The sequence below is a fragment of the Camelus bactrianus genome, chromosome 6, assembly GCF_048773025.1.
Source record: "Camelus bactrianus isolate YW-2024 breed Bactrian camel chromosome 6, ASM4877302v1, whole genome shotgun sequence".
NCBI lineage: Eukaryota > Metazoa > Chordata > Mammalia > Artiodactyla > Camelidae > Camelus > Camelus bactrianus.
Window position 1 is genome coordinate 81,558,177 of NC_133544.1, and position 23,923 is coordinate 81,582,099.

Genomic DNA, 23,923 nt, shown 5'->3' on the forward strand with positions numbered 1-23,923 from the left:
CCCCATCTTCAGGTGCTTGGCCTTTTAGAAGGGAAGGGAGCAAATATCCTGAAGGCCTTGGTCAACCTAGTGGCTATTGACCCGACAACCTCTGTCTTTCCTGTTAATACTCTGCCACCCTTCCTCTTCCAAGATCTGGGAAGAGGAGCGCTTAGTGCCAAGAGTCCCGGCCCCGGCCATACCTTGCTGTCCTCCACCGCCTGGGTCCTTCTCCAGCTCAGCTGATAATTAAGGCAACGCTCCAGCTTCGTGAATGACTTGGCATGTGTGTGTGTGTGTGTGTGTGTGTGTGTGTGTGTGTGTGTGCGCGTGTGCGCGCCCTGGGGGGTTTCTATGTTAACTTCTGGGTTCTCGGGCTGTTCCGGAGGTTTCTTCATGGCCCTCCTGGTAAGGCACCCAGAGGCCGCTGCTTGCGGAAGGACAGACGCCGGCAGGGTGGACTAGGCGCACCAGTCTCTGCTATGGCCCGTAGGGACGCCCTCTTCCCGGCGTCCCTGCGAGAAGCCTCCAGATCTGAAAATCAATTCAGCTTCGGGCCTAATTGTTCGCTTCCTACAATCACGCTCCAATCCAGAATCGAACCTGGTCCTTGGGCCGGTGGGGACGCAAGGGGAAGCCCCCAGTGTGGGACGTATCACCCGGTCGCCACATGCCGCGGCTTTCTTTTCTTTTACAAAAGAAAGGAAAAAATCCGTAACAAAAGGCAGAGCGTGTCCGCTTAGGTGCTTTCATCCCTCAGAGAAAGGACAGATGTGCCCATTGTCCAACCTTTGGCAGTTACGACCCGGTCAGCTCCAAGCCTCAGCCCCGGGCAAGCGGTGGTCACAATGAGGGACAGCTTCTTAAAGCCTAAGTATCTGGGCTTGGGTATGGAAAAAAATTTATGTGGACTCCACTGGGCCAAACTCAAACTCTATGTTCCGTTCCTGGGGCACCCAGCGGTGCCCACCACTGGTGTCTCTGATGGAAATGTTCCCAGACCCTAGGAGAAACCAGGGTGGTGGGGTGGTAGTAGTAGTGATAGCTGAGTCCCTTAAGGCAAAAGCTTGGGCCAGTGAACCCTTGGGGGAAACTTCACACCAGCTAAGGTATGAAGGGGCCCATCTCTTTGCCCAGGTCCCTGCCACAACTCAGGCAACATCATAATCAAGGTAGGTCAAGGCCAATGGTTTCACTCTACCTGACTTTCTTGAAAGTGGTCATACCCTAAAATCAGTTAACCTGGTTGGTTTCATCACCAGAGACACTTCTATTTGGTCCAAACAATGCCTATGGAAGCTCTGGAAATGAGGGTCTATCTCAATGGACTTAGCATCAACTTGCACAATGAATATATAGGAATTTAAAACCTCCAGAGAGTAAGTCTTTGGGAAAAAATACACTGACATAAAGGAACTTAGAAAACAAAATTACTCTATTTAAACTTGTGTCTACGTCTGTCTATTCGTACACACATACACACAAGAATAAAACATTTTTTGCCTAGTGGATCACAATATGTTGGTGGGAAGCTGATTCATTGGTTCCTTATTGTTTCTGTTCTCTTTTCATACAACATAGAGCATGCAGCACTCGTATGAGACCAAACAATGGGTTAAAGTAGAAGGCAGACATTGGGCTAAACTGTTGCCACCTCATATTTTAATACCCCCCCCCAATGATTGCTTTGCCTTTATAACAACTCTCTTCCCAAAAGGCAGTTATTTAAAAGAAAGAAGTAAATACCACCAAGTGCACACATTGTTCATGGTTTTCTCCTTGTGTAACAAATTAGGGACTTGATCCTGGAAACCCTCCTTCATGTGAGGCTCCTGGCTGAGCCCCTGGAGTCTACCTAAAGAAGGCTGGGATCAAGTGAGCTCAACTCCTCCCCGTCCCCTTATGAAAACGGGTCTGGTTCGGTGCTGGTCCCTAGAGGAGGAGCCAAAGTAAAAATTTGTATAAGTATTATATATATTGGGTTAATGGGTGTGAAGGACTTGCTTTGGGAGTTTGCAAATCTCCCTAATCTTTCTTGGCTGTTGACTATTCATGTCTTTTATTTAACCTTTGTTTTCCTGTGGTTGACTGCATTGCAGTGGTTTTTAAGAAACATTTTATTCTTAAAGTCTTGGAAAACTTTCCTATTACTAAGAACATGTGATGGGTATGATGGATACTCTTAGGCCTATTTAGGGCGAATATGCATGTATGCATGTGTTGGGGATGGACACTAGACAGTTTGCCAGCTGCTGGAGGACTGGGATAGCTTTTTGTCATTTTGTCCCTCTCTTCCCTTCCTCCTTTCACTACCCAGCACCAGGCCTGGCACCCATCAGGTGCACTATGGAGGATTAAAGAGCCAAGGAAGGGTCCCTTGAAATTACTTTATGGGTCTAGTCTATGTCATTACAGAATACTGTAGAATTCTTTATAACAGCCAGGAAGTTTGAGGGGAGGGCTTATTGTCAGGTGGTTAGATTTCGAGTAGCTGCAGGGAACTTAAAGAAAAAAAAAATGGTGTCACCACTACATTTCATACACATGTATATTTATGAAAAAGGGAAATAAGACTATGGACTGGATGCTTGTGGCTGACAATATTTTCAGAGTGGAAACAAAGATTTCAGACTGCTTATTTCGTAAATGTTGGGGTGCTGCTGGTGGTGGTCAGGCAGGTGCAATCCTTCCTGTGCTGGGTGATGCCATGAGGCTTAGAAAAGAGAATGAGAATAAGGTCTTCCCTCTAAATGCTGGCCACACAAGGTTTTCTGAGAACCTTCCATCAGTTTCAGAGTTACTGCTTTATTGCTCTTTGTGAGTAACAGAGATGTAACATATGGCCCAGTCCCAGTTTCAAGACCATTTTAAAGAAATGTTTCTAGCCCCTCTGAGCCATCAAATGTTTACTTCCCATTTGTTGACCACAGAAATAGCAAACCTAGCTGTCAGGGCAGGGTGCTTCTGGCCAGGCTGTCTTGTCTTCTTCCTACCTCTGCAGAAATTGTATTCAAAAAATTGCTCTTGGCTTAGAATAAAGCACCAGAAAAATTCAGAAGGGAGTGGCCTGGTGATTCACTATTGAAAAATATTTTAAAAATTACTCAATAGCTTCTCTCCACTTTCTGGGGGCCAAGGGAGTGGTAACCAATTATTCTAGCCCTCTTCATCAATCTTTGATCTTCATATAGTTTTTATTCATCTGTTTGTTTAACTTTTTTTCTTTATAATGTAAGTTACAGTTTTTGCTCATGACTACATATATATTTTTACTCTGTGTTTTTGCACTCTCTTTTGTTTCATCTCCTACCCACATACTCCAAATCCCAGAGAAAATGCTCTGGTTGAAGGGCTCTTTGATAGCTCGTGCCAACTCCAGCTAACTCCAGGCTTTCGGAGATATGGAGGGTGGCCAGGGCAGCAGTTCCAGGACCTCAGACCCCTCCCCTAGCATCTCCACTTACTTCCTTTCTTGTGCCATCCGATAAGCTTGAGGCAGCTTCTCTTGGTCTTAAATTTATTCCAACAGTAGCGCACTTTAGTGAGGGCTTTTCTAGTCCTCCAGCCAAAGCGCTAAAGGGAGAATGGGAGTGTCGGTGCTGTAGGGCTGCGGGAGGGGTCCGGTGCTCCCAGGTGGGACTTCCTGGCTTCAGCATCCCGCTGCGGACTCTGGATGCAGCCAGCTAGATTCGGGGCAGGTGGCCTTCTCTGGCCAGTCCTTCAGTGTATTTTCTTTCTTGGTCTTATCTTTTTATTGTTGTAGTATATTACAAAGGAGACCTATCTGTGCTGCAGGGCTGCGGGAGGTGGGACAATGAGTTTACCATATTTCGGGCGACGGTTAATACTCTTTTTCCGGTGCCTCCCATCTGGGGCTCCCTGGCCTCGCGTGCGGGGTAGAGAATGCCAGGGCTGGAGCCGGCGGAGGGCAGGGGCAAGGGAGAGGGGGAATCCTCGCACTGGTGCAGGTCAAAGCCATCCAAAGTGAGGACAACTCAGAGCAAAAGGGGCGCGCGGAAGGCAAAGTCGGCTCACGACGGTCCCCAGGTGCACCAATCTCCGGACCTGGAGGGCAGGAAAGACGGAAGTCGCCGGTCGAGGCCCAGCCGGGAGCCTAAGGCAGGCAGGGCGTGGAGCAGCCTCCACAGCCCCGGGCGTATTGCGGCCTCGGCGGCCGGGCGCGCGGCCCACTTGGCGAGCTCCTCCACAGCCTAGCAGGATAATGCCCGGGCCCCGAGAGCAGCTGCACTTGGGAAGGAAAACTCTTTAAACAAATCATTTTGGTGTCTAATCAATTAGTGTTTGCGAAGTCAAGTACCATAGATTTAACAGAATAATCGTTACCACCCTTGTCTTTATTTGACCCGCAGACACCTAGAAGATTTAAAAATGAAACACCGGTGTGCCGGGCTCCTCATCCCTTGCCTGCACCTCCCTCCCTGGTTGCTGTGCCGGACTTTGTGTTTTCCCCAGGCCAGGCCTCCCTCCACTCCCCTCCTCCCTTTGTCTCTCCTTTCCTCTTCACATTTTCCACCCGTTTCCTTCTTTTCGTGCCCACAAGGCCCTGTCCATCTTGCATGTCTCGGCCTTCTCATACCTTCACCTCCATGGCTGACATGAGAACCAGCCTCCAGATATGGGACCCTTGGACTCTGGGTGAGCACCTGCCCTTTGGCCCGAGTGCCATCCGGGCGAAGGATTATGGAGTCGTCAGGCGCCCAGAAGTCTTTCTCCCATCCTCGCCCTCTAACCCTGAAAGCTCACCCTCTCACCCCTCTTCTGAACCTTTCAAGGCCCAAGGGGTCTTGTGCGTGTCCTTTAGCTTCGGTGGAGCTCGGAAAAGACCTTCACCTTGACGCGGTGGGATCTGCGTGCATCTCGGGGTCTTGCCCCATAAATGCGGTGACCCAGGGCTTAGGAGGCAGGTTGAGAAGAAAAGCTGAACGTGAGGCCTTAGAAACCTCCTCCCCCAACTCCCGGCTAGGCGGCAGGGCCTGGAGGAGAGGCAGGTGTTGGGGGAAAGGCGTCCCTTGGAGGGGATGTGTTTTGTCTCTGAGGCATGCTTCTCTGGGCCGGCCAGTGCCCAAGGTCCACAAGGGTCAGGCCCAGGAGGGTCTCCAGGCACTTGTGAATAGCTGATCCTGCTGTCTCCCTCTCTACCTGTTATCTGTTTTCAGGACGAATTGGTGTGGGTGCATGTGTATGCATGTGCACATATTTGTGTAGGCACACTGACTGTGTTCCCTGCCCGGCCTCAGACCAACCCCGGGATGTAGGAACCCCTACTCTTGGGCTAAGACCCAAGAGGGTTGTCAGGATGGTCACTAGGGCCAAGAGAACTGGATCCAGGGCTAGGAGGCTGTGGGGAGGGTGCAGGACTTGGGGGAGGCCCTGTGAGGAATTTTGGGGGTCAAGAACACATCCATCTGTTAACTTCTCTAATTATCATTTAACCCAGCAGCAAGGTTAATAAGCCTGACATACCTGGTTAGTAGGTTGGTTAAATATGGCGGTAATTCTAAAAGGAGTTGGAGGGGGGGGGGGACAGTGAGCTGGAGTTGAGGTCATCTCCCTACACTGCCAGCCCCCACGGGCTCCTGGATGCCTCAGGGGCCTGGAGGCTCTTGAGCCCCTGGAAGTGCCTCATGGTCCTGAGAATCTTGCACTCACCTGAGAAACACCACTCTCAACAATAGATGATTATAATGTACTTGACTAATGCCTGTATTCTCCTGTTTAACATACATTAATCCAAGTAACAAAAAAAAAATCAATACTGCTAACAATATTGCAAACAAATCCTAGTCTCTCTCACACAAAAACCTTGTCTGATTTTCAGTCACTCCTACTTACTTGAATTTTGTTATTTCTCCTAGCCCACTGATAGCTCTTGGCTAGCCTGGAATCTAGTCCTGGTTTTCAATTGCCTTTCTTTAAAAATTCTAATTTTTTTCTTCCTTGGGGAGTTGGGGAAGGACCTGGCATCCTCCCAATGGCAGCCTCCTACCTCCCAGAGGCTGCTGGAGGATTCTGAATTTACCTAAAACTTTGTCCCTTCCAGTACCAGTGAATGCCCAGAATCACTACCCATTGACTTTGGATTTTGTTTTCCCTTCCTAAAATGCCCCCTCCCCACTATGTGGCAGCCCTCAGCCCATCTAAGGGCTGAAGACCCCATACTCCCTTCTCTTAGCCAATCTGCCCCCACCATTGCCACCCTTAGTTAATAGCGGCCGTCGTTCTGGTTGGGAGTTTATTATGATTCTTCTAATGATTTTTTTTTTTTAAATTGGTGTTTTCCACCTGGAAGGAACAAACTGAAGGGTCTGGCTAATGAAGGAACTTAGGTTTGCAAAAACACTGTAAATAATTTAGTATTGTATTTCAAGGAAAAAAAAATAGCTTTCTTAAATCATCCTCGCAATATAAATTGCAGACTTACAGTATGGTCCTGGTAAGTCTAAATTTTTAAAGGAGCAATATTCAAAGAGACATAGATGTCTGTATTAATTATTTATTCGCCGGTGCCTTCCTTCGTTTCTAACTTATTATTAATTAGGCGCCTCTAGTCTTTCGCAGAGCGCTCCACCGAGCCGGTTGCAGCTTTAAATATGAATTAAAAGCAAATCCAAGCTACTGTAATGCGAAAATTATTCCGTGTCTTGCATGGCAGAGATGAATAGCCGCGTGGATCAATACCGTGAAACTCGGCTCCGAACGACAGGGTTATTGATAGCTTATATTAATGATGTTAATGATGGAAAAAGGAAAACAACAGCCCATCCGACTTAGAAACTTTTTAGCCCCTGAAACCCCGCAATAAAAACGGGAAGGGGGCAGGAATTGGGCTTAAGTGTATTAAGAAAATTATTTATGAAACCGGATAAATGACTTCAGAGCCTTGATGCATTTGAACCTAACGCTCTCAGCTCCTGGCGGCCCCGGCTCCAGCTGGGGAGACCGCGAAAACCCCAAGCCGTGGGGAGCTGAGGGTGGGGGTGGGGCCGCTCTGCCCGCCTCCGCAGCCTCCGGTTTGCCTCCCCACTTCTCCCATCCCCGCCGGGAGAGCCCTCTGGGGCGCCGGTCTCAGGCGCTTTTGGAAGTTAGTGGAGCAGTGTAGGCGCTAGGCTGGTTCCTGCTGTCCAGACGGGGACAGTGAGGCGGTCAGGTGCGCCCGGCAGCATGGACTTTGGCCCGATTTCTTCACTGGTTCTCTTGGCACCGGCTCCCAGAGAGGAGTCAAGGGCTTCGGGCTTAGGGCTTAGTGGGGCACAAATCTGCCTCTGCACTGCCGCTTCCCGCCCATCTGACCAAGGCTTTTCAGATCCCCAAAATGCAAAGGGGTGGCTGGGTGTCTGAGGGGTGAGTGATACTTGGATGAAGAGAAACTGCTCTAAACTGGGCAGGAAAATTGGGAAAGACGCCCACTTTCCTTCCGCTTGCCTCAGCGGATTCTTTACCAAGCACGGGGGGGGGGGTTACCTGGGTCTTGGCATCCAGCAAGAGGCAAGCGCGGGATCCTTGAAGCTGGGTTTTCTGGGACTGGGGAGGAGAATGAGAGCGCTGGTTTGGGGCCCCAACCTCCTGCAATTCGACCTGGGCGCCGGCCCCCCTCCTACGTTGGTCCTAAATATCGACCTACTCTCCCTAGCCGAAGGCCACTGAGTGGCGGGGTGGGAGGGGGAAGGGGGACGAGGAGCGAAAGGTTAACTACTGACCCTGGAGGACAGCGGAAAAGGTCAGAGCCCTAGGGTCACTGGAAGGCCTGAGGTTCCATTCCCCTCTGCAAGGCACCCTCCCCCAGCCAGGGTCCTAGGCCCTTGGAAGCAGTGAAGGGGCAGAGGGCGACCTCTGCCATTCACGGCTGGGAGTGTGGGGGCGTCAGCAGATGCTAAGGTAGCGGGTCCTGCAGGTCTTTTGGATGGGAGCAGGAAGTTGGGGGGCTTTTAATTTATGCTCGGGACTGTCACTTTTTCCGCATTTCAAGAGGGAGGAGAAAACACCCGAAGCTTCAGGAAAAGTCCCAGGTAGTCCACCAGAGCAAACAATTTCCCTCCGAAGATTGGGGTAATTTTGTATTTCTTATTAGGTCTTTTAAAATCTGTTTCCCCCCTTCTTTTCCTTCCTTCTCCTTCACTGTCCTTTTCACTTCTCCCTTTCCCTCTTCCTTCCATTTTTTCTTTCCTCTCCACCACTTTTTCTTGTTTTCTCACTCTTTCACTCCTTCCCTCCCTCCTTTCTTTCTGTTTCCACGTCATTCTTTTCTTCTCTGCCACTTTCTCCTCTCATTCGCTCCCTCCTTTTCCCTTCTATAGGTAAGTAGAGGGCCTGGCCCACCTCTCTGTACCTCAAGACTTTCGCATACAAGGTGCCAACTCCATTTGGCATTAACATCAAAAATACAATCTTGTTTTTGAAAAAGAGAGCACCAGAATTCAGAGGGATTATTCATGCCTATGAGCATTTTGGCAGTAACTGGCATCCCCTGACACTTCTCAGCTGGGTCTTTGCAGTGGTCCAAGGCTGGCTAGCTCAGGGTCATGCTCCTTTCCTGAATTTGGGGCTGCTCAGAGATTGCACTCCCCTTTGGGAAACAAGACCTTCTCAGCTATCTGGCTTCAAGTCCACAATCAACCACATGTTTCAGGCAAGCACCTGTCTGCCACAGTGCAGTCTTAGAGCCACACAATTTACCAACAAACGGCCCTTCCTCGGAAAGGAAATACAACAGACACTGCACAAAATCACTTGATTCTGGGAAAAAATCAATATCAAAATTAGGTTTATTGTCTGCTTATATGATTAAAAATGACAAAGTGTTGCCTTTTATTTTTATAAAAGGACAGAAGTCTGAACAAAATAATTTACTATCGAGTTCCTGTTTCATTTGCCTGGCAAAACCTGGAGGAGGATGAAAAAGTGGTTGGGAGGTACAATGGCCAGAGGCTCCCTGCACAAGGGTGAGCTCGCCATCGTAGGAGATGTGTGCTGCTGGTGAGAAGACATTTCCTAAAGTCCAGTTTGTGGCAACGTGGGGCCAGCTGGGTAGCTCTTAGTTCTCCCTCATTCCAAAGAAATTCTCAGCCATTTGTCCTTGCCCCTATCTTGTTTAGGTCCCAGTTTCCCAAAATGACTCTCAGGATGACACCGGCAGCGCCAGAGCCTTCCTGGCTTGAGTGGTGGAGGCCTTCCACATCCTCATCTAGCCACCCTGGATATTCGATCCTAGGAAGCACTGCCTTCATCTCTTTGTGCGTGTGTCCCACCCGACCCACGGCTTGGCCTGGAGAAGGCTCCCTTTCCCGGAAGGCTCACGGGGTACCAGAGTCTGGGCTGCAATCAGGAAAACGGGGTGTCCGAAACCACTACGGGCTGGATTCTCCAAGTGTGTCAGGTGATCTGCACATTCTAGGAAAATGACTGCATTAGGAATGATCGCTGGGTACACCAACATCAGGGGTTATTTATCTACGTTAAAAACAAAAAAGAAAAACAAACAAACAAACAAAAATCCAGTGTGAATCTCAGCTTAAACTCTCTTCCCCTATACCCCCACCCCTAAAAGCCGAGTTAGAATCTACTCTCATCTGGAGTCTGCTGTTTTTGGGTGAGAGAGTCCAGCGTGTGAAGAGCACGGTCCCACTCATTACTGCCTTGCTCTAGAACAATGTGGCTTCCAAATGCGTGAGGGTTCATGGAGAGCGGCCCTAGAGAGAGTGCGAACAGCTTCACGCACAGTTAGCACCATTAGGAAAATAATTGCCTAGCCGGGTCCCTTAGAGCCCTAAATGCGCCTTCCGATTTGGAATTGGAGCTGTTTGGCGGGCTGCACACGCCGACTCATTTGTTTAAGTAGTTAATTGGTTCTCCTTTTGTTCTGGAGCGGAGAGGGCTTATCTCCAGGTGGTTGAGAAAATGAAATTCAACCAAACCGTCTCCTCCAAGGAGTCCTCACAGGCCTGGCTTCTCCAAGGTCGTCCTGGCCTCCTCTTGGGGTCGAGAGTTTACGGTGTAACGGCCATGGATTACGTAGTACTGGGAAATGTCACCCGCCCGGCTGGGCGCCGACGCCAGGCTAGCGGTGGTCGAGCCCCGCTAGCTGTCAGGCTCGACGTCTCTCTCTTAGCCACGGTAGTAAGGGGCCCGTGCACCCTCGAGTCGGGGCACTTTGCAGCGAGACGCCCGAAGGGAGGCCGCGAGGGCGCATGGGTCCCGACCGGCAGGTCGAAGGAGGCCACCCTGGGGAGCGGGAAGGCAGCTCGAGGGTTGAGGCGTCCAGCGGCCCCTATTATGGGGCAGCTCCGGGGTCCCTTTCAGCGTGAAGGCAGATCCAGCCACTTGCTTCTCGGGAACAAACCTGGCCCCTCCTTTCCTCTCCCGGATCTCTACTTCTTTTCCCGACCTTCCTCCTTCTTTGGCCTTGAGTGCCCCGAGCTGCAAGCCCTAGGGTCAAAGGTCAGCCCTTCACTAGGTGCGGGGCTCCTTTTCACTCAGCCACTGGCGCGAGAAAGGGAGTCGCCGGGCCTGTCATTTGGGGCTGGCGGCCCATTGCCAACCAAAGAGAGAACAGATGCTGAACTCAGAGCTCTCGCCTCCCGTACTTAGCCCTCTCTGATGACATGCGGTCTTGAAGAAGGCAGTTTAATTTAGGAAATTATATCCAGACCATTAAGTCACTCATCTGGATATTTTAGGAGGTTGGTTTTCTTTGAGGGGGGGTGGTTAATGATTTCTGTAGGTTTCCATATTGGGGTGGTTTTGAGCACAGGATGGGCCACAACAGCAGGCTTCCACTGTGTCATTTCCCTTGTTCTAACCCTGGCCAGAGCTGGCAAGAAGTTGCCAGAAGAAGTCCAGGAGAGGCAAATGAATGCCCAGCCCTCCAAGTACGCAGATCTGTTCCAAAGGGGCCAACCTTTCGCATGAGTGGGGGCAAGGCAGGCAGAGTAAAAAGCAGATATCTATGCATGTTCACGTGGCCCAATGTAATGAACACATCTCCATCAATTCCTGGAGGCAAAGGGCTCAATTTACTTTGGTTTTAGCCCAGGAATGTCCTCAGCCTCAGCTCTGACTACAGAGCAGCTGAGTAGTTAGAGTTCTCTCTCCAACGAAAGCGATGGTCAATAGAATTCTCGGTATCAAATGAGCAATAATTTGCTGTGGCTACATGCTGGATAATGAAAGATGTTAGTGGGATCAATAAAAATGAAAACACTTTTACTTACATCTTGAGTTACTGTTTTAAGAGTGCAAGAGAGGGATGCAACAAACCCAAAACTAGGCTCAGAGCATCTCTAGACCCTCTCAGACCCACAAAGCTCTGTCACCACCAGTCTTTTTGCCACCAGGACCTCTAACTTCCTCCTTCTGTGCTCACAGGCAAGTAAGTTATTTATATCAAATTAACCCCTTAGAAGCCGGTAATGGTTTAACTGTCAGGGTTTTAAATTTTGTTTTTTCCTACAGGCAGAAGTAAATTTAAAATTGTTTTCCACCAAAACTAAACTGGTCGTAGTTTACCGAAAAAGTAGGAAAGCATCCTGAAGCTGATTTGTTCTTTGAAATGCCTCAAAATGTGCACTTGACCAACATACCCAGGAGGGCCTGTGTTCTTTGGTTGTGCATAAAGAAAACATAGGTAAAAGAACAGATTTAATTCCTTTTGATTTCTTATGTGTGGCCATGAAATCTGGAAAATTCAGACCTCAAAATCACTCTTTCCAGACTAGTTAATACCCTCATCTTCTTTCATAATCATTTCTTCTGTTCTTCTGAAAAAATGTGTTTTCAATTTGTATTGGGTTTATTTGTACCTTCCAGTCTGCCTTTCTCACCATTCAATCCCAAATGCTTCCATACATATTTGGTCCTTAAGAAAGCTATTGCAAAACGACCAGGAAAGCATTATAGATTTTTTTTTAAGATTAAAGACTAAAAAAATGAAAAAATTACCCTGAGCGCTCGGCATGAAACAGACGAAACGAAAAAGCTCGTGGTGGTCAGACAGCTGCTGGCACCCGAGCCAATATAAGCAAAGAACATTGGGATATGTGTGTTTGGCTGCTTCTGTGGATTTGAGAAGCCTACATTTTCTCACCAATTAAAATAAAAGACGAATTTAGCCGCCGCTTTATGCTCTCTGACCAGAGGAGCTGGTTCTGCCATCGAGATAGCGGTCAGTGTTGCTAGGACAGTGGCCTGTGATCATCTTTAGTAGGTATGGGCTGGATTTGGAGGAGACAGCCAAGCAACCTGGGAGATTCAGAAAGCGGGAACCAGCCTAGGAAAGTGTAGACACGTTCCACTTTGGAGATTTCCCCGGGTCAGTGGATCTCGCTGGCTCCATTTCTACAACGCGCAGGAAGGCAAGTGCGGTTCTGCCGCAGTACACCGCTTCGCGGGAGAAACGCGCGCAAACCGCAGACGCGCTCTCGTGTACCCGCCACCGCGCTGGGCACGCCCCGATATTTACACCCAGTTTGGGAGGCTTCTTCCCGGCTTTCATTTGCTACTTTAAACTCGCCAGAAGAACCTGTTAGCGGCCGGGGCTGGGAGGGCAGACTGGGAGGGGGGCGCCCTTGCTCGGCTCCCCGGCGGTGACGCGGCTGCTGCCCTCCTCCCTCGGCTCCCACCCTGTTTGCGTGGCTACAGGCTTAGCAGTGGAACAGCGACGCCGGGCCCCTGGAGCCCCTGTCCCGGCCTACCTGCCCCTGCCCCCCGCCCCACCGCACGCGCCTGTGAGGCTAGCTTACCCCGGTGGGCGAGTCGCGGCGCATTAGCGGATTTCATGGCAAGTTGCTTCTGTGACAAGCAATCAGGTTCGCGTTTGAGGATTTGCCCCCTAGGAGGGAGGGAAACGAAGAGTCACTCTGCATAATTTCAAATGAGAACGAAACCGGGAGACAGGGGAGCCTAATTTCTAGCCACCTAATTTCTCCCTCCCCCAGAACCTATAAGCTTCCCACCTCCCCCCCGGGAACCTATAATTACCGCCCCTCCCCCCGCCCCATATACACCCCTGAGCCAATGCACAGTAAGAAAAAGTAATCCGCACACATCGCAGGTGATACCTTTTATTGCTCTCAGTTTTAAAGACAGGGGCGGGATGGCTTCCTCCATGAAGCCTTTCTCGGCAGCCCGGTCCTGGGCAGGTGGGTCAGCCAGGCCGCTCCAGGGCCCGCGGGTTCCTTCAAGGTCGCGAGGTGAGGGGTGCGGAAAAGAGAGACCTCGGGCTTTGTGCCAAACGGCCCCTTTCGGTGCCCGGGGTCCGACGCACAAACCCAAATTCCCTCCAGCGCCTTCGGCTCCATCTTTAAGTCCAGGCAAAGATCAATTCTCCCTCTTTCTCGCACGCACACATTTGCAGCCATAAATAAACAGCTCCCAGCTAAATCAGGAACCAGAGAAGAGAAGACAAGGATGAGATCCAAAGCACGGGTCTCGCTTCTCCCGAGCGCCGGATGGCTCTTTTTGGTCAGGCTAGCCTTGCATTTGGGGTTGCAACTTGCATTTGAATAGCTGCCTGGGCTTGTTATGGACCCGGGAAAGCTCTGAAAGGGAATCACTATGCAAATTGTCCCAGTTACAATCGAAAGGTTCGATCTCCAGGAGCTGCCTGACGGAAGTTGATGTCAGCTATCTGTGCATTAGGGTTGCATTACCGCCTTCACGGGCCGCCTCAACACCCCCGCTCGCGTCTGCCGGGGAGGCTTTTTTTTTTTTTTTTTTTTTTTGCTTATGTGTATATTTTCCCTCAGTAATTAAAAAAAGAAAAGAAAAGAAAAGAATAGAAAAGAATAAAGGGCTTAAGGTGGCGGTGTAGTTGGCTCGGGCCTGGGAGGCCCACCGGCGGAGGGGAGGAGGTACGGGCAGAAAGGAGGAGGTGGGGTAGTCATTCTTTTGCAGCAGGTGTTGACGATGCGTTTGAAATCAAACATTTAGAAACGGTTTTTTAGCGCTTTGCAGGACTAGGCGGCGGCGAGGGGTGGGGGCGGCGATGTCTGCCTCCGCCCTCCTGCTTGATCCTACAATGCCGGCTGCGGATCAATACCCGCTCACTGTAATCCCAGTAATTGTAGGGCTCGCAGCTTTTATTTTAAAGAAATAGGACACTAGGGCGCGGCTGCGCGGCTGGGCCGCGGTGCCTCCAAGCGCCTTTTGGGGCGCCCATCTTTTACCCTAGATCCCTGAAAGCTCCTCGCAATGGGGGTGGTTTCGAGACTCCAGCGCGCTGACATTAGCGTGGCTCGCGTGGCCTCCGGCCGGGAATAGCGCTCGCACGAAGGCGCTCTTGGCGGCTCATGGCAGGCCGCGTGTGACAGGCCGTGCGGCGTGGGATCCGGCCTTATCCTCGCGGGCCGGGGCGAGTGGGCCAGGCCTGGGGATGGGCATCTTGGGCTTGGACGCTGGCCTGTTAGCCTTAGGCCGCATGGATTCCAGACATTGACGCTCGGGGACCGTGGTTGCTGGATTATGGGCCTTCCCGCAAAGAAGGAGAGCAGCTTTGTCCTTGTTCGGCCGCCTTCCAGGGCCCGAGGTCGGGCAGGGCTGTCGGCTGGCTCTTGCTGCAGGCCTAGCTTGGGCTGCACGGTATCGGGCGCTCTGTCTGGGATGCTGGCAAGGGCGCTAGGATCCGGCGATAAATCGCCCGCGCGTCCACTTAGGCCCCTGTTTCCTCAGGGAGCGCGGGGCCGCGCATTTAGCGGAGGCCCACTGACCCGACGGCGCCCGCGGGCCGGCCATGTCCCGCAGGCCGCCTGCTGCCTCTGCCGCCCGCCCCTTGCTGGCAGAGCCGGGGCAGGACCGCTGGGGCCTGGGGCCGCAGCCCCCGCGCGGCTGGCAGCCCGCAGCTTCTGGCGCCCCCGAAGATGACCATCTGTCATTCAATTAAGGTTTCAGGGCAGCTGATGGGGGAGCCAGGGTCAGCGACCTCAGGACAAAACGGCCTGCTGCCTCGGATAGGAGAAGTTCAAATGTTAAATGCAGAACATTGTGCCCTCTCCCAGTCCCGGCCCCCAGCCGGCCTCAGGTCCGGCCGGTGGACAGCAGCGGGGTGAAGGGCAGCGGTCATTAGCACTTAGATTTCAGCTCTGGGCCGGGCTCCTTCTGTTGGGTCATTCTGACCAGAGAACCTTTAACCCTTTCACGCCAGCCTGCCCTCTAGGGAAGGCCAGCTTGTCTGATGGAGGAAAGAAAGAGGGAGATCAGATGCACCCATATAAGGAAGGGTCAAACTGTACTTCCCGTCACTTCTCCATAGGAGAAGGAAACCTACAAGATAGAAGAGAAACAGTTTATTATAGCCAAAACAAACTAAAAGGTCTTCATAAAGTTTTATTTAAAAATTTTTAGTTTTGGGGACAAAGTACATTCATTAAATAAGATCAGGGAACATAGGGCCAGTGTGGGGAGAACCGGATTGTAAAAATTTTTGAACTTTCCTTCTTTAATTAAGTATGTTTACCCAAAGGTGTGTGAGTGGTGATGAGCTTAAGCCAACCACAGACAACTTCATTTAAAATGCTGGCAGTGAAGTCTCCATGGCAGCCAGCCTCACCTGCAGTTGAAAATAGATCGGACAGTTGGCTTTTTCCATTTGGGGCTTTCTTATAATAAATGAGGTTAAAAATAATTTTAATTAATGGAGTTAATAAAATACACTTACTAAGCATCCACAGGCTGTGGGCATTTAGGTGTTAATATTCTTGGCTTCCATATACAAGATAGAGGGAGAAAGAAGCAGCCACATACTTGCAGTTTTCAGTGGAAGATCCAACTATTCCTCTCAATTATTAACCATGAAGCCTGAAAACAACTTTATTAGCAAGATATCATTTCAAGGCTTGGGAAACTAGGTCTTTCAGCAGGCTAGTTAGTAATAGAAGAAGGAACCACGCCTTCTGGCTTCCAGCCCCACTTCTCAATATTAAACCTAGTCCCTACTTTTTGGAAGTAACTATCAAGAAATCAATTATTCAATCAGACATTCAGCATTGAAGCACCTTAGCAAATTTTTCATTGGATAACAATGAATAATGCATGGGCCTCCAGTATATTGACTGTGGTAAATGGTCTTTAAGGTAAGGTGCTGCAACAAGTACCTTTAAATAAAATCAAAATAAAAAGTTTACCACAATCATAATAAATTGTTCAGTCATCTTCCTATTGACTCACATAGCATCTTTCTTCAGGGGCATTTGGAGTTATTTTTTCCTCCTTACAAACAGACCAGAACAAATTGATGAATTGAGCTTTCACTATGCTAATTTAGACATTATAAATATTTAATTAACATCCCTAATAGCCAGTCATAGAGGGCCCCCGCTCTACTTTACACTGTTCTTAATCTAAAGTAAATGCTTTTCCCATTAATAGCCTGATGCCATATTAGCAGCTTCCTCCATAAAAGGGCCCCACTTAGTCTAAAAGGAGGCGGCATTGAGTAGTCTGCATTGGTTAGGGGTTTATTCTTGTTTGTAAATAATCCAGGGAACAGTATCAACTCTACAAATTCTACCTTTCCCAGTCCTTGCTGAAACTCTTCTAAGAATAGGGGCAACCTCTCAATTTCATTTTTCTAGACAAGGTAACCTTTTGAGGTTGTACTAGAATAAAAACGAATTTATTTTAGTAAGGCATACATTAAAAAGTGGATCATAGATGATGGATGACAAATTCCCAAATTTTGGAATGTACTAGTCTTTTCAACAGAGTAGTGCAGTGCATTCTGAACCAGGAGTCAAATGACTCAAGTTCAAATATTGTGACACTCACTAGCAGTGGGACCCTTGGGCAAAGGATTCAACCCCTCTGAGCCTCAGTTTTCTCTTTTACTATGGAGACAATTAATGCTTATGCCACAGAATAACTTTAAAGGTTAAATGGAAGAATATACATGAAATTACTTGGCATATAGTAGATACTCAATTAATATTGGGTTAATTCCTAAATGATTACCAAAAATTCATTAATCTTTCTCTCCCCCTTACACCTATTCTTATCTTCTCTAAAACATCCTGTTATCATAATCTAACATTATATGTGCAAATGTTGTTTGTCTCATCAATTTTTTAACCTTTTTAAAAAATATCTTTTATTTATTATTTAATTATCTTATTTTGGCAGTGGTGGGAAGGTAATTAGGTTTATTTATTTTTAGAGGAGGTACTGGGGATTGAACCCAGGAACTTGTGCATGCTAATGCACTCTACTACTTGAGCTATACCCTCCCCCATCTCATCAATTCTTGAATCTAGTTTCTATAATGTGAAATGAGGCAAAACCTGGAGGCCTAAACCCTGACCAGGAAACAGTGTAAGGACAGATTCTAGAATTTAGACTTTCAAAGGCTCTGAGCCATAAACTGACCACTGAAATGTCCTTACACAACAGTCCTTGGGTAGTTTAGAAAGATTCCAGAAGGAGCATTATATTTCCCAGGGGGCAGGAATCAGGCCAGAACTGAAAGTTCAAGAAATTAGAAACTCTCCATGCTGATCTAACTCTGGTATTAAAATCTTCAGATGCCAAACATTAGAGTTAACAGCCTACAAAAGTAAAAGAAGATTCAGATAATTTAAATTTAAAACATTAGAAAGATAAGCCATCTTATTCTGAGAATATTTCTCCAAGAATTTGAGGAAAAACCAAACTGACTTGTTGGCTGTTGCTGGTTATAGAGACAGTAAAAACCCTGAATTTTTCTTATTTATCAGCACAAAATAATGCTACTTTAATTTAGTTAGTAACATAGGCATCAATATTGATAAGATATTAAGTAAATACCCTAGTAAAATCACATCATTTGGATTTTTGGTACAACCCCAATTTTCCTTTTTATTTTTGGTTAGGAAGTGGAAAATTCCAGATTCATCAACAGGAAAGGGGCAAGACACTGGCTAGCTGATTTCCCAAGGAGCAGACAATAGTAGGAGGTATAGGCCGACAGACAGGAGAGTCTGACATTAGATAGCTGACTCTCTCTTCCTTGTGCTGTTTTCCATTCTCCTGCTTTCTGTCTCTTCCTCTCTCACTTTCTCTTTCTGCTCTGTGATGATCCATTAAATAGAAAGGGAAACATTTTTGTATTGTCTGCTCCTCCCAGCATTTTGTTTTGAGATACCCGTGGCGAATGTTTTTGACAAGTGGCTCCCAGGAGTGTGTCTGAGTGTTACTTTCTGAGGACACCATTCATTCTATAGAAATTCCTGTAGGAATTCATAGGAATGGGCTTAGAGAACTTGCACCCACTTCTTGGGCCTCCTGAGTGAGAATAATATGCCTCTTGGAGTTAAACTATGGGGAGTTGCTCCTGAAGCTCTTAGGAACAGGTGGAAAGTGATTTGTAGTACGAAACTTTATTTTTTTTTTTTTTTAGGTTTTTTTTTTCCTTTGGGGGGAGATAATTAGGTTTATTTATTTATTTACTTTTAGAGGAGGTACTGGGGATTGAACCCAGGACCTCCTGCATGCTAGGTATGCACACTACCACTGAGCTATACTCTTCCCCCTGATTTGTAATATGAAAAACATTGTGTGGCAGACACCTTGCTGGGCATAGGGGTTAAGAGGAAGCAAGAAGTGGTCCCTGTTACTGATCTGAAGAAAGTGATAGATATTTAGCTGCTGCTTCAGAGATATGAAGAAAGCTATGAGAGTAGAGAGGATGTGTAGCTGCCTGGGCAGGAAGTTTGATAGTCATGGTTTTATGCAAGGAAGCAACCCCTCAAACTCAGGAGGAGAGATGGAGTTGGGTAGGTGAAGATGAGAATGAGGGAAGGACGTAGAGGCAAAGAGAATGAATAATACGTGCAAGGGCACTATGGTCTGAATGTCCAACCTGGCAGGTGTGAGAGTGTGCAGCTCAAGAAGAAAGTCAGCTAGGACCTGTGAAGGGCCTTGTTGCTAAGTCGGGTTTGGATTTTACCAACTGAGAACCAACAGACGTTTTTAAGCAAGCAAGTGAGGTGACCAGATTTATCGCTTGGAGAACTAAGTTGTGGCAGAAAGAGGAGACTGGGCACAGGAAGGCCAGCATAAAAATGACAAAACAGAAAACCAGAACAAAACTGGTACCCATACTCTTGGTGTATATAAAGCCCTAATTCATTAAATGATTTTCCAAATTTCTATTTTTCTGATTTAACCATACAGAAATCACTGTATCAAATTTATCTGAGGAGAATGTGAATTTTTTCTGTTCACTGTTACTTTTGGTTTATTTTCCTTTCTATTACAATAAATACCCCATAGCTTTGCCTTTGAATCTTCTTGTTCTCAGTTGAACTTGAATTGTGTATTTTAGGTGGACAACCATTGTCCCTGGACAGGAAGCTTGTCTTCAGTGACAGGGTGAGCTATTTCATATTCAAATGAAACACAAAGCAACTCAAAAAGCCTTGAAAAATAAAGTGGATTCTCACTATCTGTCTTCTTGAAAGTGTCTTAAAATCTGTACTTCCCTTTCTTATATAGCACCACCCACACAAAACTTCCTAAAGTTCATCTTTAGATATCTCTTTATTCTTTCCCCCAAATTTCTCCCCTTTTTACTTAGTAATGAAATTCCTACATCGTTGTGTGTAGCAATGTGCCCAGATATGCAATTATGTCTTCCAACCTCTCTTGCAATAAAGGGTAGTGATCCAAAAGTGGTCAGCAGATGTCTTATGGTGAGACTTCCAGAAAAGTACTTTAAAGGAGCAGAATCATCTGGGATATGTTGCCCCCCCCCTTTTTTTTCTTGATGCCTGGATCATAGTTGGATCTGCAGTGATCATTTTGCAACTATGAGATAATTTTGAGGATAAAAGCTATATGTTAAAGATGGCTAGGCAAACATGAAGAAGGAGCCTGGTTCCTGATGATCATTCCAGCCCAAAATTTTTCTCATAAGAGAGAAATAGGCCTGTATCATATTTAAGTCAAGATTATTTCAGCTATGTTTCTAGCAGCTGAATGTATTTCTAAATGATACAACCTTTATAGACTTTGAAAGTTGATTCTAAAATCTGACAATCCTGGCAGGGGAGTATTGACATTATTAATCAATCAAAAGAATATCATATTTCCTAATTTTCTTCATTTTGATAGTCTGTAACTTATCATGGCATATTGGTTATTTCCTTTTGTCTTGTTGCATACAGGTACATTTTGATTTCTTGTTATTTCTCCAAACACTAGATTTTATTCTATGTCTTCCCTTTCATATGTCCTGTTTTATTTATCTCTGTTTCTCATATAAAATGACTGGACTTTCTTCTATTTCTTAAACCAAATTTACTCATTATTGATAATAGTAAGCTTCCAATTACTTCATTAGTTCTTCATTGTTGTCGAGTATTTGCATTTTGAAATACTTATTCTTAAATGATAAATTGCTTTATATCTTCTTTAAGTCATTATTGGAGCCTTATGAAATAGGTGCATTAGTAAGTTATATTATTAATTAATTTTACTTTATGATAGTAAAGGAGGCATATCAAAATATTTGTTAATAAAGTGGGTATTAAGTCTGATTGGATTGAGCAGTGGGGAGACCAAGACCCATGCTACACAAAATACCTGTTTACTTTGGTTGACATGGGCTGGTCCCTAAGGGCCTGCATCCAGGTAGGGCTTAAAGTGTTGGAGACTGTTAAGCATCTACTGAAAAAAGTAAAACATTGGTTAGTGAGAGACTGCCCTAAATGACTAACCACAAGGCATGCAATTAAGGGTTTCTCCTGTACTTGAGTTTGATTTATCTAGTCCTGTCTCCTTTGAAACTTATGGCATTATTATTACTATTTTTCTGTTATGATATACCCTCTTCCATTTGGATTTATTGATACAGATAGCAAAATCCCCAAATCTGTAGAAATCTGTATTCACATGCCTTTCTCTGTTGTGGTTTTTATTTCAGCATTGGGGCATTTGGCTTCAAACTACTGACTTTTGTTTTTATTTCTAAGCCTGGTACCTAGTTACACATTACAATGGCCACTGTCTTATGGCTCACTAGATCTAAAGCTTCTAAAACAAAATATCAATACATAAAAATGCTGAATCTGTTCCTTGAAATGCATATTCCTTCCCTTTGTGTTTTAGAAATTTAAAACTTATAGTTACTGCAACTGTAGCATCTGGAAACAGAATAAAAATGGAGTGAGTTAGGTAAAGAAAAAGACAGAGATAGGCAATTCGACATAGGAATAAAAACAGAAACAATACTTTACGTAAAAAAATGAAAGCAAATTATGATGCTTCTTCAATCTGTGTTATAAAATCCGTTATTTTCATTTGGACCAAAAGTAAAATTCAGCAACTTCTGTGGATTATAAAGCAGGAATCTTACAAACCCTAGGCCCATCTTAGGGAAACTGGGGTGAGAGCCTGGCTCTGCTGGTGCAACTCTGGATTTTTATCCCCACTCAAACCAGAGTAGTTCCATTTTATAAAATATTTCAGGTATGAATTAGTTTGAGTAAAGAATTTATCTCCAAAAGCAATGAGAAAGCATTGTTTAGCACTTTTTTTGACCTCAAGTAGGCATATGTAGTCAGTATTTTTAGCACTTTCAGGTAATTTAGTGCTCCTTAATCTTAGTGATTACTAACAAATGACAAAGTACAGTGAAAATTTCTCTTTTAAAATTAATTTTAGAATTCAAATAAAATAAAAACCTGTATTGATAAAAATATCCCACTTGTTTTTCTGAGTTTTTATTTTGTTTTTGAAATGTCAAAGATCCCTAACTAGATTTTTTTTTTTTACCTAACTAGATTTTTGACATAATATAATTAATGATAGTCCCTTATTCATGTGGGTGGTTTAGGTATTTCTTTTGTCATAATGACAATACAGATGCAACTTTGCTCTATGGAGATAATCCACATTGTAATAACATCACAATTTTCAGAGACAGAGAATGATGCAGATATTTTAAAACGTGGTGCTATAAAAATGAATGTAAGAGATGTAACATTATAGTTTTTAAGACTTTTTGCAACATAGGGCTTATATTTGATGCTGACTTAATATTACTCTGCAGGATGAACAGCAGCCTGAAGTTCCATTAACATTTAATTTACATTTAAGTTGAGGTAGGTATGACTATTTCATGCATTATGACTTTTTCTGCATGTTTTTAGCTTTCCAGTTGTCAAAGGAGAACAATGATATGCCTACTTGTTTCAAATTTTATTCAAGAAGCACAAATAATACTATACAAATGTTAGATTTTTAAAAAAGGATAATCATTTATTTTAGATGGTGATATAAATGGCATGCCACCTTCCTTCTGCCCAACAAAGTTGACATATTTGCTTAAATGAATAAGTGTGTCTTTAAGATGAACTATTGATAAAGAATAGCAGTTGAGTGCTATAGTGGCACAAGATTGGAGACTTGGGTAGGGACTGGACCAGACAGGGCCTTGTGGGCCATGATAAAGGTGTTTGCAAGGGAGGAGGGTATAGCACAGTGGTAGAGTGCATGCTTAGCATGCATGAGTATCCCCCAATAAATAAATATATAAATAAACCTAATTACCTCTCCCCTCTGAGTAGTTTTTTTTTCAATGAAAAAGTCTTTAAAAAAAGATGTTTGTATTTTATTCCAAATATGGTGGGAAGCCACTGAAGAATTTTTGACAGAGTGGTATGATCACTATGTTTTGAAAGATTCCTCCAGCTGCTCTATGAAGAATGCATAGTAGAGGTTCAAGAGTGGAAGCGGTGGACGTTAGGGGGCTATTGTGGTTTCAGGTGAGAGATGATGATCTAGACTAAGGTGGCAGCTGTGGAACGGGAGAAAAATGGAACTTTTGAATGCCAATCCTTCTCGAATTCTTCCACAAAACTGAAGAGGAGAAAACACTTTCAAACTCATTTTACAAGGCCAAAATTACCCTAATACCAAATCCAGACGAAGACAGCAAAAGAAAAGAAAGCTACAGGCCAATATCCCTAATGAACACTGTGATGTGCTTTATAATAAGAAATGCATATTTGGTCTTCTTCCCCATTTCCAGTACAGAGCACCTAAAACCCTTGGAATTTCCTAAGTGATGAGAGCTATAAAGGTGTCTTTTGTTCTATTAATTAGACAACTTTTGGATGTTGTACCTAAAGATGGGGGCTGTTGTCAAGAGATTCAACTATGTGATTAGAGGGTTGGAACTTTCAGTCCCCACTCCCTGACATCTGGAGAAGGGAGAGTGGTTGGAGGTTGAATCAATTGCTAATGACCACGAATTTAATCAATCATGCCTCCGTAATGAAGCCTCCATAAAAACCCAAATGAACAGAGTTCAGAGAGCTTCCAGGTTGAACGCATGGAGATCTGGGGAGAGTGGCATGCACTGAGAGGGCATAGGAGCTCCATGCCCTTTCCTTATACCTGGCCCTATGCATCTCTTTCATCTGGTATCTCATCGTGGTTTGAATTTACATTCCCCTATTGGCTAGTAATGTTGAGCATCTTTTCATGTGCGATTGGCCATTTGTATATTTTCTTTGGAGAAATGTCTGCTTACGTCCTTTGCCCATTAATTTCAGAAGTAGAATAATAACCCACATTTGAAGACCAATTAACATCAGAAAAAAAGAAAAGGAAGGTATTTAAGACGTATCTGACAACCTGAAATTGTCGTTTTTGTAAGTCTCTTCCATCTGGCTGTTCTTGAATTATATCCTTCTATAATAAACCACTGATGTAGTAATAATATGTTTCTCTGAGTTCTGTGAGCTACTCTAGCAAACTAATCTTACCAAAGAAATGGGTTGTGGGAACCTCTGATTCACAGCCTGTCAGTCAGAAGTACAGGTTACAACCTGACTTGTGAATGGCATCGAAAAGTCTGAGGAGTTGGTCATGGGGACTTCCAGTCTATAGCTGGTCAGTGAGAAGCACAGAATGACTATTAGTTAAAAATGCAAGCAATAACAAGTGTTGATGAGGA

The 23,923-nt window shown here is 45.8% G+C and overlaps 1 long non-coding RNA gene across 1 annotated transcript; it reads right to left on the reverse strand.

Moving 5' to 3' along the window:
• Nucleotides 1–8,594: 8,594 nt before the first annotated feature.
• Nucleotides 8,595–20,013, reverse strand: LOC123612648 (uncharacterized). The gene is made up of 3 exons (XR_006719941.2): nucleotides 13,053–20,013; nucleotides 12,735–12,823; nucleotides 8,595–9,447 (listed from the first exon to the last, which is right to left on the reverse strand). It is a non-coding gene; the product is annotated as an uncharacterized LOC123612648 (long non-coding RNA).
• Nucleotides 20,014–23,923: the final 3,910 nt, after the last annotated feature.